The following is a 17,028-nucleotide window of genomic DNA, read 5'->3' as shown; positions in this document are numbered from 1 at the left end:
AAAACAAGAGAGGTCGAGTTCATACCAGCTTTTCTCATCTCAATAAGTTCATCATATAATCATCATTATTGCCTTTCACTTGCATGACCGAACGATGTGGATAATAATAATAGTGCACGTGCATTGGACTAAGCTGGAATCTGCAAGCATTCAATAAACAGGAGAAGAGAAGGCAATATGGGCTCTTTTGTCAGATCAACAAGTATGCATACAAGAGCCACTTCAACAATTTAATTATGGTCTTCTCCTATCGACCCCCAAAGAAAAGAAAAGAAATAAAACTATTTACACAGGGGAGCTCCCAACAAGTAAAAGAAGAACAAGAAATCTTTTTGGGTTTTCTTTTTAATTACTACTACAAGCATGGAAAGTAAACTAATTAAAAGCTATAACTAATTTTTTTTGTTTTTCTTAAGGTTTATCAAACACACAAGAAGAAAGCATAAAAAGGAAAGTAAACTAGCATGGATGATACAATGAAAAAGTATGAGCACCGACATCTAGCAATGAGTGTGTGAACATAAATGTAATGTCGGTGGGAAATATGTACTCCCCCAAGCTTAGGCTTTTGGCCTAAGTTGGTCTATGGCCACAGCTGGCCTGGCGGATATCCATAATAGTAGCTGGGGTCGTACTGCGATGCAGTGGCTATCGCCTACTGAGCTGTAGCTTGGCGACGAGCAGCCTCCGCTCTCCTCTCGTACTCATCTTCCTCCTCTCTGGTAATAACATATCTTCCTTTTGCCTGATAATCAAAGAAGGCAGGAGCAGGGAGAGTAATATGGACAGCTCGACGTCTGTCAAAGATTAGTCGATACTAGAGAGGTGATTCATTCCTCTCGACAAACTGGTGGTGGACCATAGCATTAAAGTCTAGGTAAGCAGGTGGTAATTCAATATCATCTTCGTGTATGGCTACACCAAGAAAATTAGTTATGCGGGTTGCATAAATTCCTCCAAAGAAATCTCCATTAAATCTATTAAGATGCAACCTACGTGCAACAATGGCTCCCAAATTATAAGATTTGTCTCCTAACACACCACTCCTAAGAATACTGAGGTCAGGGACACACATGTGACATGCCTCATCTTTACCATTAATGCATCTACCTATGAAGAGAGCAAAATAATGTATAGCAGGAAAGTGAATGCTCCCTATGGTAGCTTGTGTTATATCTCTAGATTCTCCCACATTTATGCTAGTAAGAAAATCTCTAAATTCAAATTTGCGAGGAACCCTTATACTACCCCATTGTGGAAGTTTGCAAGCAGTGGTAAAATCCTCTAAGTCCATAGTATTAGAATTTTCATAAAGATCAAACAGGACAGTTGGAGAATTACGTGAAGATGAAAATTCAAACCTCCTCACAAAGGTACTAGTGAGATTGTGATACTGGCTGCACTTCTCTTCCTCAAAGCTTACAAGATCGGCGTTACGCAAATATGCGTCGAATTCTTCCTTAATTCCTGCTCGATCCATAAAATTTTCAGAAGGCCACTCACAAGGATGCACTGGAGCGTCTCTTGGTGGCTCTTCATCAGCATCACGCATTGCAAGCCTGGGTCCTTGCTTCCTTGAGGAACCACCTTGGAACATTTTCCTAAGCATTTTTTTCCTCTGAAATTTTTTAGTAACTTCAAAATAAAAGTAAACCAAACTCAATAATATTGATAGCAACTACTCCTACAAGTGCCTAGGGCCTATATCATGCATCAAAACTACTTTTGACCATATAAATTTGACATGCAAGCTCAAGAACAGGGTCAACTAAGCAGCAAAAATTTGCAATGAATAAAGCACTAGAACAAAAAATAATTGGACCAATGGAGGAGTCACATACTAAGGAACAATCTCCCCAAGTAGTTTTGTGAGAGGTGCTTTGAGCAAGGAGATCGAAAATGGCAGCAAAACGAGCTTGGACTCGGGTTTGAGATGGATATTCGTGTTTGGGGGAGGAAGAAGGAGTGTGTGGGTGAAAGGATAAGTGGAGGAGGGCCACCGGGGGCCCACGAGGCAGGGGCGCGCCCTCCACCCTCGTGGGCAGGTGGTTGACCCCCCTGCTGTGTTCTGAGTGCCAAATATTCTCAAATATTCCAGAAAAAAATCATATTTAAATTTCAGGGCATTTGGAGAACTTTTATTTTCGGGGTATTTTTATATTGCACGGATAATCAGATAACAGACAGAAAAATACTAATTTTATTTTATTTAATATAAATAACAGAAAGTAAAAGGAGGGTACAGAAGGTTGTGCCTTCTAGTTTCATCCATCTCATGCTCATCAAAAGGAATCCACTAACAAGGTTGATCAAGTCTTGTTAACGAACTCATTCCGAATAACATGGAACCGGAGAAATTTCGAATAACACTATGTTACCTCAACAGGGATATGCACATCCCCAATAATAAGAATATCATATTTCTTCTTGACAGTAGGAAGAGGAAATTCAAAACCTCCAAATATAATCGATGTAATTTTTCCAATAGAGTTGATACTATGAACTTGAGGTTGTTTCCTCGGAAAGTGTACCGTATGCTCATTACCATTAGCATGAAAAGTGACATTGCCTTTAGTGCAATCAATAACATCCCCTGCAGTATTCAAAAAGGGTCTTCCAACAATAATAGACATAATATCGTCCTCGGGAATATCAAGAATAACGAAGTCCGTTAAAATAGTAATGTTTCCAACTACAACAGGCACATCCTCACAAATATCGACAGGTATAGCAGTTGATTTATCAGCCATTTGCAAAGATTTTTCAGTAGGTGTCAACTTATTCAAATCAAGTCTACGATATAAAGAGAGAGGCAGAACACTAACACCGGCTCCAAGATCACATAAAGCAGTTTTAACATAGTTTCCTTTAATGGAGCATGGTATAGTTGGTACACCGGGATCTCCAAGTTTCTTTGGTATTCCACCCTTAAAAGTATAATTAGCAAGCATGGTGGAAATTTCAGCTTCCGGTATCTTTCTTTTATTTGTAACAATTTCTTTCATATACTTAGCATAAGGATTCATTTTGAGCATATCAGTTAATCGCATACGCAAAAAGATAGGTCTAATCATTTCAGCAAAACGCTCAAAATCCTCATCATCCTTTTTCTTGGTGGTTTGGGAGGAAAAGGCATGGGTTTCTGAACCCATGGTTCTCTTTCTTTACCATGTTTCCTAGCAACAAAATCTTTCTTATCATTACGTTGATTCTTTGATTGTGGGTAATCAAGATCAACAGCAGGTTCAATTTCTATATCATTATCATTACTAGGTTGAGCATCATCATGAACATTATCATTAACATTATTACTAGTTTCAGGTTCATTACCAGATTGAGTTTCAGCATCAGAAATAGAAATATCATTTGGATTCTCAGGTGTTTCAGTAATAGGTTCACTAGAAGCATGCAAAGTCCTATCATTTTTCTTTTTCTTCCTTTTAGAAGGATTAGGTGCATCTACATTATTTGTCTGAGAATCTTGCTCAATTCTCTTAGGGTGGCCTTCAGGATACAAAGGTTCCTGAGTCATTTTGCCACCTCTAGTCATAACTCTAACATCATTATCATTATTCTTGCTATTTAATTCATTGAGAAAATCATTTTGAGCTTTAAGTACTTGTTCTACTTGAGTGGTAACCATAGAAGCATGTTTACTAATAAGTTTACGTTCACCTTTGACATTAGCCATATAATCACCCAAGTGTTCAAGCATATTTGAATTGTATTTCAATTGTCTACCAAAATAAGCATTAAAATCTTCGTGCTTAGCCATAAATTTATCAAACTCATCTAAGCATGGGCTAGCAAACTTAGTAAATGGGATTTCAGCTTTATCATATCTATAGAGAGAATTTACCTTCACTACCTGTGTCGGGTTATCAAGACCGTGAGTTTCTTCAATAGGTAAAGGATTAAGATCATATGTTTCTTCAACAGGCGATAGATTAAGACCATGTATTTCTTCAATAGGAGGTAAATTCTTAAAATCTTCAGCTTTAATACCTTTTTCTTTCATAGATTTCTTTGCCTCTTGCATATCTTCAGGACTGAGAAATAGAATAACCCTCTTCTTCGGAGTGGGTTTAGGAATAGGCTCAGGAATTGGCTCCGGAGGTGTAAAATTATTTTCATTTGTCAACATATTATTCAATAGAATTTCAGCTTCATCCGGTGTTCTTTCCCTGAAAACAGAACCAGCACAACTATCTAGGTAATCTCTAGAGGCATTGGTTAGTCCATTATAAAAGATATCAAGCATTTTATTTTTCTTAAGAGGATGATCAGGCAAAGCATTAAGTAATTGGAGAAACCTCCCCCGAGCTTGTGGGAGACTCTCTTCTTCAATTTGCACAAAATTATATATATCCCTTAAAGCAGCTTGTTTCTTATGAGCAGGGAAATATTTAGCAAAGAAGTAATAAATCATATCCTGGGGACTACGCACACAACCAGGATCAAGATAATTAAACCATATCTTAGCATCACCCTTTAATGAGAACGGAAATATTTTAAGGATATAAAAGTAATGAGTTCTCTCATCGGTAGTGAACAGGGTGGCTATATCATTTAATTTAGTAAGATGTGCCACAACAGTTTCAGATTCATAGCCATGAAAAGGGTCAGATTCAAGCAAAGTAATTATATCAGGATCAATAGAGAATTCATAATCCTTATCGGTAACACGGGTAGGTGAAGTAGCAAAAGCAGGGTCAGGTTTCATTCTAGCATTTAGAGGTTGCTTGTTCCATTTAGCTAATAACCTCTTGAGTTCGTATCTATCTTTGCAAGCTAAAGTAGCTAAAGAAGCTTCTTTATCAAAAACATAACCCTCAGGAATAACAGGCAAGTCTTCATCATCAATTTCATCAGTATTATCAGATTCAATATTTTCAATCTCTCTAGCCCTAGCAATTGTTCATCAAGAAATTCACCAAGTGGCACAGTAGTATCAAGAATAGAAGAAGTTTCATCATAAGTATCATGTATAGCAGAAGTGGCATCATCAATAATATGCGACATATCAGAACGAATAGCAGAAGCAGGTTTAGGTGTCGCAAGCTTACTCAAAACAGAAGGTGAATCAAGTGCAGAGCTAGATGGCAGTTCCTTACCTCCCCTCGTAGTTGAGGGATAAATCTTGGTTCTTGGATCTTTCAAGTTCTTCAAAATGATAAGCAGATATAAATCCCAAGTGACTCAAAGAATAGAGCTATGCTCCCCGGCAACGGCGCCAGAAAATAGTCTTGATAATCCACAAGTATAGGGGATCACAACAGTTTTCGAGGGTAAAGTATTCAACCAAAATTTATTGATTCGACACAAGGGGAGCCAAAGAATACTCTCAAGTATTAGCAGCTGAGTTGTCAATTCAACCACACCTAGAAACTTAGTATCTGCAGCAAAGTATTTGGTATCAAAGTAATATGATAGTAGTGGTAATGGTAGCAAAAGGTAATAGTAGTAAAAGTAATGTTTTTGGTATTTTGTAGTGATGATAGTAATAACAACGGGAAAGTAAATAAGCGAAGAACAATATATGGAAAGCTCGTAGGCAATGGATCGGTGATGGAGAATTATGCCGGATGCGGTTCATCATGTAAGAGTCATAACCTAGGGTGACACAGAACTAGCTCCAGTTCATCAATGTAATGTAGGCATGTATTCCGAATTTAGTCATACATGCTTATGGAAAAGAACTTGCATGACATCTTTTGCCCTACCCTCCCGTGGCAGCGGGGTCCTTACGGAAACTAAGGGATATTAAGGCCTCCTTTTAAGAGAGTACTGGAACAAAGCATTAACACATAGTGAATACATGAACTTCTCAAACTACGGTCATCACCGGTAAGTATCCGGATTATTGTCACTTCGGGGTTAACAGATCATAACACATAATAGGTGACTATAGACTTGCAAGATAGGATCAAGAACTCTCATATATTGATGAAAACATAATAGGTTCAGATCTGAAATCATGGCACTCGGGCCCTAGTGACAAGCATTAAGCATAGCAAAGTCATAGCAACATCAATCTCAGAACATAGTGGATACTAGGGATCAAACCCTAACAAAACTAACTTGATTACATGATAGATCTCATCCAACCCATCACCGTCCAGCAAGCCTACGATGGAATTACTCACGCACGGCGGTGAGCATCATGAAATTGGTGATGGAGGATGGTTGATGATGACGATGGCGACGGATTCCCCTCTCCAGAGCCCCGAACGGACTCCAGATCAGCCCTCCTGAGATGTTTTAGGGCTTGGCGGCAGCTCCGTATCCTAAAACGCGATGAATTCTTCTCTCTGATTTTTTTCTCCCCGAAACACAATATATAGAGTTGGAGTTGGAGTCGGAGGAGCTCCAGGGAGCCCACGAGGTAGGGGGCGCGCCCTAGGGAGGCAGGCGCGCCCCACCCTCATGGACAGGTGGTGGGCCCCCTGGACTTCATCTTTTGCAGGTATTTTTTATATTTTCCAAAAAGTTGCTCTATGAAGTTTCAGGTCATTCCGAGAATGTTTATTTCTGCACATAGATAACACCATGGTAATTCTGCTGAAAACAGCGTTAGTCCGGGTTAGTTCCATTCAAATCATGCAAGTTAGAGTCCAAAACAAGGGCAAAAGTGTTTGGAAAAGTAGATCCGACGAAGACGTATCAACTCCCCAAGCTTAAACCTTTGCTTGTCCTCAAGCAATTCAGTTGATGAAACTGAAAGTGATAAAGAAAAACTTTTACAAACTCTGTTTGCTCTTGTTGTTGTAAACATCTAAAGCCAGCATTCAAGTTTTCAGCAAAGATTATAACTAACCACATTCGCAATAACGCTTAGGTCTCAAGCTTACTCATATCAATAGCATAATCAACTAGGTAGCAATAATAATAAATCTCTGATGACAACACTTTCTCAAAACAATCATAATATGATATAACAAGATGGTATCTCGCTAGCCCTTTCTGAGACTGCAAAACATAAATGCAGAGCACCTTTAAAGACCAAGGACTGACTAGACATTGTAATTCATGGTAAAAGAGATCATACTCAGTGTAAACTAACAATAATGAATGCAAATGACAGCGGTGCTCTCCAACTGGTGCTTTTTAATAAGAGGATGATGACTCAGCATAAAAGTAAATGGATAGGCCCTTCGCAGAGGAAAGTAGGGATTTGCATCGGTGCCAGAGCTCGGTTTTGAAATAGAGATGAATAATATTTTGAGCGGTATACTTTCATTGTCAACATAACAACCAAGAGATGGTGATATCTTCCATGCTACACACATTATAGGCAGTTCCCAAACAGAATGGTAAAGTTTATACTCCCCCTTCCACCAACAAGTATCAATCCATGGCTTGCTCTATACAACGAGTGCCTCCAACTAACAAGAGTCCCAGGGGGGTTTGTTTGCAATTATTTTGATTTAGTTTGCATAAAGCATGGGACTGGCATCCAGTGAGCAGCCATTTATCTTGTGAGTGAGGAGCGGAGTCCACTCCTCTTGAGAATAACCAGCCAATTATTTTGATTTAGTTTCTGCACATAAATAACACCATGGTAATTCTGCTGAAAACAGCGTCAGTCCGGGTTAGTTCCATTCAAATCATGCAAGTTAGAGTCCAAAACAAGGGCAAAAGTGTTTCGAAAAGTAGATACGACGGAGACGTATCAGGTACATAACCGAGAGAGAAATAAATAAGTCATGTGGTGTTTCATCAATATGCAACTCGTTGCATATTGAGCTCCACCTAATTTGTAGTATTGTTTGTTGCACTTTGCTTTGCCATGCCATGCTTCATTAAACCGGACATGCATAATACTTGGTTATGCATCATGCCATGTTTATGTGATGGTTGTTTACTACATTGTTTGCTCCTTTCCGGTGTTGCTTCTTCTTGTTAGTTCTGGTAACGTCGCGTTTGTGAGGATCCGGTCGACTACATATGTTTGTCTTCTTCGTGGACTCGTTCTTCTTCCTTGCGGGATTTCAGGCAAGATAACCATACCCTCAAAATCACTTCTATCTTTGCTTGCTAGTTGATCGCTATATCACTATGTCGCGCTACCTACCACTTGTTATATCATGCCTCCCATATTGCCATGTCAAGTCTCTAACCCACCTTTCCTAGCATACCGTTGTTTGGCTAAGTTACCAATTTGCTCAGCCCCTCTTATAGCGTTGTTAGTTGCAGGTGAAGTTGAAGATTGTTCCATGGTGGAACAGGGATATGTTGGGATATCACAACATCTCTTATTTAATTAATGCATCTATATACTTGGTAAAGGGTGGAAGGCTCCGGCTTATGCCTGGTGTTTTGTTCCACTCTTGTTGCCCTAGTTTCCGTCATACCGGTGTTATGTTCCTTGATTTTGGGTTCCTTACGCAGTTGCATGTTATGGGAACCCCTTGACAGTTCGCTTTGAATAAAACTCCTCCAGCAAGGCCCAACCTTGGTTTTACATTTGTCTAACAACCCATACCTTTTCCCTTGGGAGTCGCACTCCTGAGGGTCATCTTTATTTTAACCCCCCGGGCCAGTGCTTCTCTAAGTGTTGGTCCAAACCAAGCTGCCTGCGGGGCCACCTCGGGAAAACTTGAAGGGTGGTTTTACTCGTAGCTAGTCTCATCCGGCGTTGGCCTGAGAACGAGATATGTGCGACTCCTATTGGGATTGTCGGCACATCGGGCGGCTTTGCTGGTCTTGTTTTACCATTGTCGAAATGTCTTGTAACCGGGATTCTGAGACTGATCGAGTCTTTTCGGGAGAAGGAATATCCTTCAGTGATCGTGAGAGCTTGTGATGGGCTAAGTTGGGACACCCCTGCAGGGTTTAAACTTTCAAGAGCCGTGCCCGCGGTTATGTGGCAGATGGGAATTTGTTAATGTCCGGTTGTAGAGAACTTGACACTTGACTTAATTAAAATGAATCAACTGCGTGTGTAGCCGTGATAGTCTCTTTTCGACCGAGTCCGGAAAGTGAACACGGTCTTGTGTTATGCTTGAACGTAAGTAGTTTTAGGATCACTTCTTGATCACTTCTAGCTTCTCGACCGTTGCGTTGCTTCTCTTCTCGCTCTTATTTGCGTATATTAGCCACCATATATGCTTAGTGCTTGCTACAGCTCCACCTCATTACCTTACCCTACCCATAAGCTTAAATAGTCTTGATCTCGTGGGTGTGAGATTGCTGAGTCCTCGTGACTCACAGATACTTCCAAACAGTTGCAAGTGCCGATGATACCAGTGCAGGTGACGCAACCGAGCTCAAGTGGGAGCTCGATGAAGATCTTGATCGTTACTATGTTTCGTTTCCTGTTGATCAGTAGTGGAGCCCCGTTGGGACGATCGGGGATCTAGCATTTGGGGTTGTCTTCTTTTATTTTGGTTCCGTAGTCAGACCTTGATTGTACTCTGGATGATGTATGTTTAACTTGTATTTGTGTGAAGTGGCGATTGTAAGCCAACTCTTTATCCCTTTCTTATTCAGTACATGGGATTGTGTGAAGATTACCCCTCTTGCGACAAACCTACCATGCGGCTATGCCTCTAAGTCGTGCCCTGACACGTGGCAGATATAACCACATAGTGGGTGTTACAAGTTGGTAATCAAAGCCATCCCCAACTTAGGAGCCCCCTGCTTGATCGAATCGCTGACGTTGTTGAGTCTAGCACAAAATGTTTTCAGTCTTAGGATTATGTATGTCGGAGAGTAGGATTCTTTTTACTCCTGAGTCCCTTCGTCGCTCTGGTGAGGTCTCCTGACGTAGAAGTTTTGACTCTCCTCTCCTCTAATTTCACTAAAAAATTAGGATCATGCGGGTATCTTGGAATCGTTCTGATAGTATTGTGATGAGAACATTGTTCTTGGTGCCTCCTGACATTTAGGGGTTGTGGCAATGTCCCGAGGAGTTGAGCTCCTAGGTGTTGTCGTCACAATTTTATCATTGCAGTTCTGGAATACCTGAGTTTGCCGACATCGAAAATCTCTTTTACGTAGTTGTTGGTGAGATAACCTCGATGCCACCCAGTACTGGGGCCGGAGTTCGGGAGTATTGCCATAACTTGTATAACGGATGCTTTTCGAAGGTTGAGGTACACGATTTCTGAAGATTTCTTGGTTATGTGTTGAAGGATGGATAAAACTGGATGTAGGTATTGTTAGTTTTGGTGAGATATTACGCTTCCCCTGTATCCCCAACACCTGATTGCATAACCAGAAAGTTTCGGGAGTTTACAAGTGGGAATTCAAGTAGATCCTAGAATATCTTTCCAACAGACACATGATACGATATGGGGTCTATCATATGTTTGTTCCAACTTATTCTGCAAGCCAATCCTTTGTTTTGGTTTGGTTTGTGGTATTCGAGGTTCTTCGATGTCAAGTGTTGATTCAATACCTTTTCTAAACGGTGTTATTATATTTCTATGGGAGTGCTCATCCTTTTCGATCATCGAGATGGTCATGCCAATTCTTTTTCAACCGGTGTCTTTCTCTTCAAGTGGATCCGATCAAGTCAACATCCGCAAGACCACCTCTCAGTTTCCCCAACGGTGTTCATTCCATCTGCCCAAGGATCCTTTGTTTTCCCACCCTCCCACCCTTTTCCTTCAAGGATTCGGATTTCTTAATCAAGTATCATGTTATTGATGTGAAGTCTCTTTATTCTTTTCTTTCTATGTTCTTGTCCGGTGATTCTCAGGAAGATACTAATGAAGCTTCAAGTTTATCATTCTTCATTCTTTTCTTCTCTGGTGGATTTAATTCAAGCTTTGTTGATCATATCCTTTCCTTGGTTCAAATGTTTTCTCATGCCGGTGCACCTCTTAATCATTCACTTCTCGCTATTCTTTTGTTCTCGAGTGCTCAAGATATCTCAGAAGGCACGTATTTTCATTCAAGATCCGTTCAACCTATTTCGAGGTTGTTATCTCATTCAAGCCATTTAATTCAACCGGCGCAATCTCCCTTTCAAGTAATCGTTCAACGGTGTATCTTTTGAGTGGGACCATAACCCACAGGTCCCAGGATCTTACCTGACTCGTCTAATTTTCCTGGAGCTATCCTCAAATTCTTTCAAAGTTGACGTAAGAATGAATTATCATCAGTCTTATGTCTTTCTCCAAGATCTTTCAAATTCTTTTCATCGTTGGTTGAACCTTTCTAATTTCCATTCCGGAGTGCCTCAACAATTCATGGTGTTGTTTCTCATCGTCATTCTCGGATTTTGAAGACTGAAGAAGAGTTTTTCCTCCAAATCTTATCTGTTCTCTCAAAGATTCATGGTTCTAGCATTATGCCATCCTCTCATAATTGTTTTTGATTATGAGAATTCTTTTCACCCATCCGGAGCATTTCAGGTGTTGTTTTTGTTTTTCTTGATCATCCAATGGCCATCATCTCAGCTTTCAGCTCTCGTTCTCCAAATCATACTGGTGCACCGTCCAAGTATTATCTAGCCAACTCATGATCTCTTCGTTCTCTATATCTAGTTCCTTCAAGTATCTTCATTCATTTTCCAATTCTTCTAAGCGATTTATTCTCTCTCTTCATTCATTTTCAATTCTTACGGCGGTTTGTTCAAGATTCCTCCTTCTATGTTCTCACACTAATTCATTTGTTCTTCTCAAACCCGACTGGTGATTCGTTGAAGACTTTTCTCAAGTTTGCACTCTATCTATCTTAACCCTTTTTCTATGAGAATAAGTAGTATGCCAAATCCATTGCTTGTCATCAATCTAAATTGGTGAAGGATACGCATAACGTAATTCTTATTGTTGTTTCATCCAAGTGATCTAGTTTCTTCTTTCCAGAGTTGTTCATCTTTCTTTCTGGAGTTCCATGTTTTCTCGGTTATATCATCGCGAAGCTCCATCTAATCATTGCAAGGCTTCTCCTGGAGTTCTTTTCAACTTTCCTTTCATTTGATCATTCTCTTATTACTAGAGTACTTCATGGAGGCTCTACATCGTGGTTCGTCAAGGATTCTTTTCATTCTTCAATTGTTCTTCAAGATTTCTCTCGAAGTTAAGATCTGCCAAGCCATACTCTAAAATAAACATGGTGCCCTACACATGTTTTGTTTTGTGGAGTCCAAGCATTCTTCATCTTGCATTCCGAAGTGCAATTCTTTCATATCTCATCTTTTGAGGTGGTGTTATGTCATTGTTGATAATTACCCTTCGTTTTTCATGATTCACAAGTTTTCAAGAGTGACATGTCTAAATCCATCATTTTCTCTTTGCTCAAGACATCTTTTCAATCCATCAATCTCTTCATTGGAGTTATATTGGGTTATTTTTCACCTAAAGCTTTCCCTAAGGATTGTTGCTATTTATGGTGCTCATAAATGACCCAAGTTCCTCATTTATCCTCCTGGTGAAATAAGTTTCTTGTCTCCTTCTTCATATCAATCCAATCTATTGTTTTCGTTGGTGGCAGAATTTCACCTTAATTTTGAGTTGTTTTCCATAAGCCCACAACAAGCTTGTTCTTTTCGTTGTTGATTTTCCAACAACTCCGTTCAATCCTTGTTTGCAAGGATGCTTTTCAAATTCAACTGTGGGAGAAGTTGTCATTTCCTTCTCCGTTCTCTTATTCCAGTGATCTACCTTCTATTCTTTCATTCCGGAGGCATTGTGATGTTGCACGCTTCGACCCATCATCCCATTTTTGTCAAAGATCATGTTCTTTCCTTTGCTTATCCATTCAAGCGGAGTTCTGTGCCCTCTTTTCAAGTTCTCTCATTTTATCAAGTTTTGCCTCCCTTCTCAACCGGAGTGCTGTCTGAAATCTTTCTTACCCATTGTGCCATTCTTTCAATAGTTCCGGAGGTAGTGTGTTGTTGATTTCATCAAGTATCTTCTCATCTTGTCAAGTTCATGTTCAATTCCTTCCATTTATAGTCGAGGTGCTGTCCAAATTATATCATTCTTTTTTCCTTCTCTATCTTCTTTTAACCGGAGTGTTGTGGCTATCATTACTCTTCTAACCGGAGTCTCATCCAAGTGCTTTCATTTTTCCAAGTTCATATTATTGCCTTCCATTTCTAACCGGCGTGTTGTCGTAATTGATATTTATCATTCGTTGTACATCTCGTTTCTACCAAAGTGCTTGCATGTACGTCTTGTCCATTGCAACCCTTTTCTTATGTCTTTCAACCTACAAAGGTTCTCGTAATGTTCCTTATTCCTCTTTTCTAACGGAGTGTTTTCAACTTTGTTCATCTTTGTTGTATTCTTTCATTCAAATTGTTTAACCTCTCAAGGTTCGTTGGTTGCACCCGTTTGTCTAAGAAGCAACTTAGTTTTACCTCTTCCCCTCCCTCTTCCGTTTTCTCTGGTGCCACCCTAGATCTCGGGACGAGATCCTCTTGTAGTGGTGGAGTGTTGTGACGCCCCGAGACCGTTGCCTCAGGTGTCTTCTAGTTATTCGCTGTCTTTGCCATGTCATTTGCTTGTGTGTTGCATTTTGCCTTGTCATCATCTGCATTGCATCTAAATGTTTTCAAAACTTGCACCCGTCCGGGTCTCCCAGTTTTTTCTGTTGTCCGTTCCGAGCACAACCACACTTGCATGCGCCCGCGGCACCTACAAAATATTATTTTATAAGTGGTTGGAAAATGTTCTCGGAATGGGATGAAAGTTGGCGTGCGGTCTTCTTATAGTGTAAGTAGGCCGCCTGTCAAGTTTCATCGCATTCGGAGTCCGTTTGAGGCTCCAATGGATAACTATAGCAGCAGTATAGCCGGTCAAACGTCGGACGTTTTCGGTCTCCGAAAATAGTTGCTGGGCTGCACTACTTCCCTCTCATCTTAGCCCAACCTCCTCTTCATAGCCCACCTAGGCCTACTTAACCCCCCCTCTCGATCGGATCCATTAGATCGCGATCGGAGGCTCCGAAAACCCCCTCCTCTAGCCCCCTTTCCTATTTAAACCCCCTAGTCCATTTTGGACATCCCTAAGCTAAACCTAGCCTTCCCTAACCTCTAGCCTCCCCTGCCTCGTGTTCCGTGCGCAGCCAACTCCCCTCCTCCTCAATTTCCGGTGCCCTCCACCTCCATCGTGCCACTTGGCAAGCTGCCATTGGCCTGCGCCGCCGGACCAGCCTCCTCCAGCCTATCCGCGTGTGCCATGTGGCCCATGCCCGCTCCCTGCCGCCGCGGCCCGCGGAGCCCGTCGCTGGCCCGCGCCGGGCAAGATCTGGGCCGCGCGTCGTGCCCGCTTGCCCTAGAGCCCATGCAGCATCACCGCCCGCTCCTCCCGCTTGATCCCATCGGATCGGGAGCGCCCACCGCCCGACGCTCGCATCTCTCCTCGCTGACCTCGCCGCCGGCCACCGGAGAGCCCCGCCGACCACTAGGTCCCTCGCCGCCCCTCTCCTTTGCTTCTCCCCGTCGGCATCATCCTCTTCCTCTCTCCCACAGGTGCATCAGCCTCCAGAGACCATCGTCACCGGATCGTCGTCGCCGGTCCTGCTCTGGCCAGATCCGGGCATGGCACCCCGGATCCGAACCCCCCTTCCGTGCCCATTCCTGTCCGCCCTCGACCTTCCCTTGCCCGTCACCTGCCCCTGTCGTTGTGCAGCGCCGCCGCTAGCTCCTGCTTCGAGCACGGGAACGAGGACGAAGACGCGCCGGCTCCCGTTGACCGCGACGCACAGGGCCCAGCGCTCCCCTACTTCGATTGGCCTGCGAGGCCCAGCCCCGCTGCCCCAAGCCGGCCTCCTCTGCAGATGGGCCAAGGCCCATGGTGAGGCCCCAGCGCCTCCTTTGTTTGTTTTTTTGTTTTCTGTTGGCCCAACTTGCACCAGATTCAGCCCACCATGCATTTTTTTCTGTTCTGCGAACTTGTCTATTTTTTCAGAGAAATACAGTTTTACAAAAAAGACCCTAGCCTTCATGCATATAATTACTCATGAACCGTGCATCGGAATTAAACAAACTTTATATGTAAAGTGCTTCGAATTTTGTGTAGATTAATATTTTGCAACTTTCATGCATGTTAAAAATGTTGTTTGTTTAATTTGCTTAAATGCCATGTTAAAATGATTTATTTCATAAATTAATAGCCGTAGCTCCATTTTAAATAACCTTTATATGTAAATGGGGTAGAAAAATGCCTAGTTTAACATGGTGCACTCATCTTGCATGTTTAACAACTCTAAAATATAGTTTAGGGTAGAATAGTACCAAATCCATAATTTGCACATGAGGAGTTCTCCGGAATTGTTGCTTGTTGTTCTGGTGTCATTTAAACTTGCCTAGATAGGTAGTTTTATTATGCTTCACCTCTTGCCATGTCTAACAACATTTAATATTGTTGGGTACATAACCGAGAGAGAACTACATAAGTCATGTGGTGTTTTATCAATATGCAACTCGTTGCATATTGAGCTCCACTTAATTTGTAGTATTATTTGTTGCACTTTGTTTGCCATACCATACTTCATTAAACCGGACATGCATCATACTTGGTTATGCATCATGCCATGTTTATGTGATGGTTGTTTACTATGTTGTTTGCTCCTTTCCGGTGTTGCTTCTTCTTGTTAGTTCCGGTAATGTCGCGTTTGTGAGGATCCGGTCGACTACGTCCGTTTCTCTTCTTCTTGGACTCGTTCTTCTTCCTTGCGGGATTTCAGGCAAGATGACCATACCCTCGAAATCACTTCTATCTTTGCTTGCTAGTTGTTCGTTCTATCGCTATGTCGTGCTACCTACCACTTGTTATGTCATGCCTCCCATATTGCCATGTCAAGCCTCTAACCCACCTTTCCTAGCATACGTTGTTTAGCTAAGTTACCGCTTTGCTCAGCCCCTCTTATAGCATTGTTAGTTGCAGGTGAAGTTGAAAATTGTTCCATGCTGGAACAGGGATATGCTGGGACATCACAATATCTCTTATTTAATCAATGCATCTATATACTTGTTAAAGGGTGGAAGGCTCGGCCTTATGCCTGGTGTTTTGTTCCACTCTTGCCGCCCTAGTTTCCATCATACCGGTGTTATATTCCTTGATTTTGTGTTCCTTACGCGATTGGGTGTTATGGAAACCCCTTGACAGTTCCCTTTGAATAAAACTCCTCAAGCAAGGCCCAACCTTGGTTTTACATTTTCCTAACAATCTATACCTTTTCCCTTGGGAGTCGCGCTCCCGAGGGTCATCTTTATTTTAACCCCCCCGGCCAGTGCTTCTCTAAGTGTTGGTCCGAACCGAGCTGCCTGCGGGGCCACCTCGAGGAAACTTGAGGGCTGGTTTTATTCGTAGCTAGCTAGTCTCATCCGGTGTTGCCCTAAGAACGAGATACGTGCGACTCGTATCGGGATTGTCGGCACATCGGGCGGCTTTGCTGGTCTTGTTTTGCCATTGTCGAAATGTCTTATAACCGGGATTCCGAGACTGATCGGGTCTTTCCGGGAGAAGGAATATCCTTCGTTGACCGTGAGAGCTTGTGATGGGCTAAGTTGGGACACCCCTGCAGGGTTTAAACTTTCAAGAACCGTGCCCGTGGTTATGTGGCAGATGGGAATTTGTTAATGTCCGGTTGTAGAGAACTTGACACTTGACTTAATTAAAATGAATCAACTGCGTGTGTAGCCATGATGGTTTCTTTTTGGCGGAGTCCGGGAAGTGAACACGGTCTTGTGTTATGCTTGAACATAAGTAATTTCAGGATCACTTCTTGATCACTTCTAGCTTCTCGATAGTTGCGTTTCTTCTCTTCTCGCTCTTCTTTGCGTATGTTAGCCACCATATATGCTTAGTGCTTGTTGTAGCTCCACCTCATTACCTTACCCTACTCATAAGCTTAAATATTCTTGATCTCGCGGGTGTGAGATTGCTAAGTCCTCGTGACTCATAGATAGTTCCAAACAGTTACAGGTGCCGATGATACCAGTGCAGGTGACGCAACCGAGCTCAAGTGGGAGCTCGATGAAGATCTTGATCGTTGTTATGTTTCATTTCCTGTTGATCAGTATTGGAGCCCAGTTGGGATGATCGGGGATCTAGCATTTGGGGTTGT

This window comes from Triticum urartu, chromosome 3A (assembly GCF_056163025.1).
Source record: "Triticum urartu cultivar PI428250 chromosome 3A, HENAU_Tu73, whole genome shotgun sequence".
Classification (NCBI taxonomy): domain Eukaryota; kingdom Viridiplantae; phylum Streptophyta; class Magnoliopsida; order Poales; family Poaceae; genus Triticum; species Triticum urartu.
The sequence above is the reverse complement of the archived record's forward strand: the minus strand, read 5'-3'. Positions refer to the sequence as shown.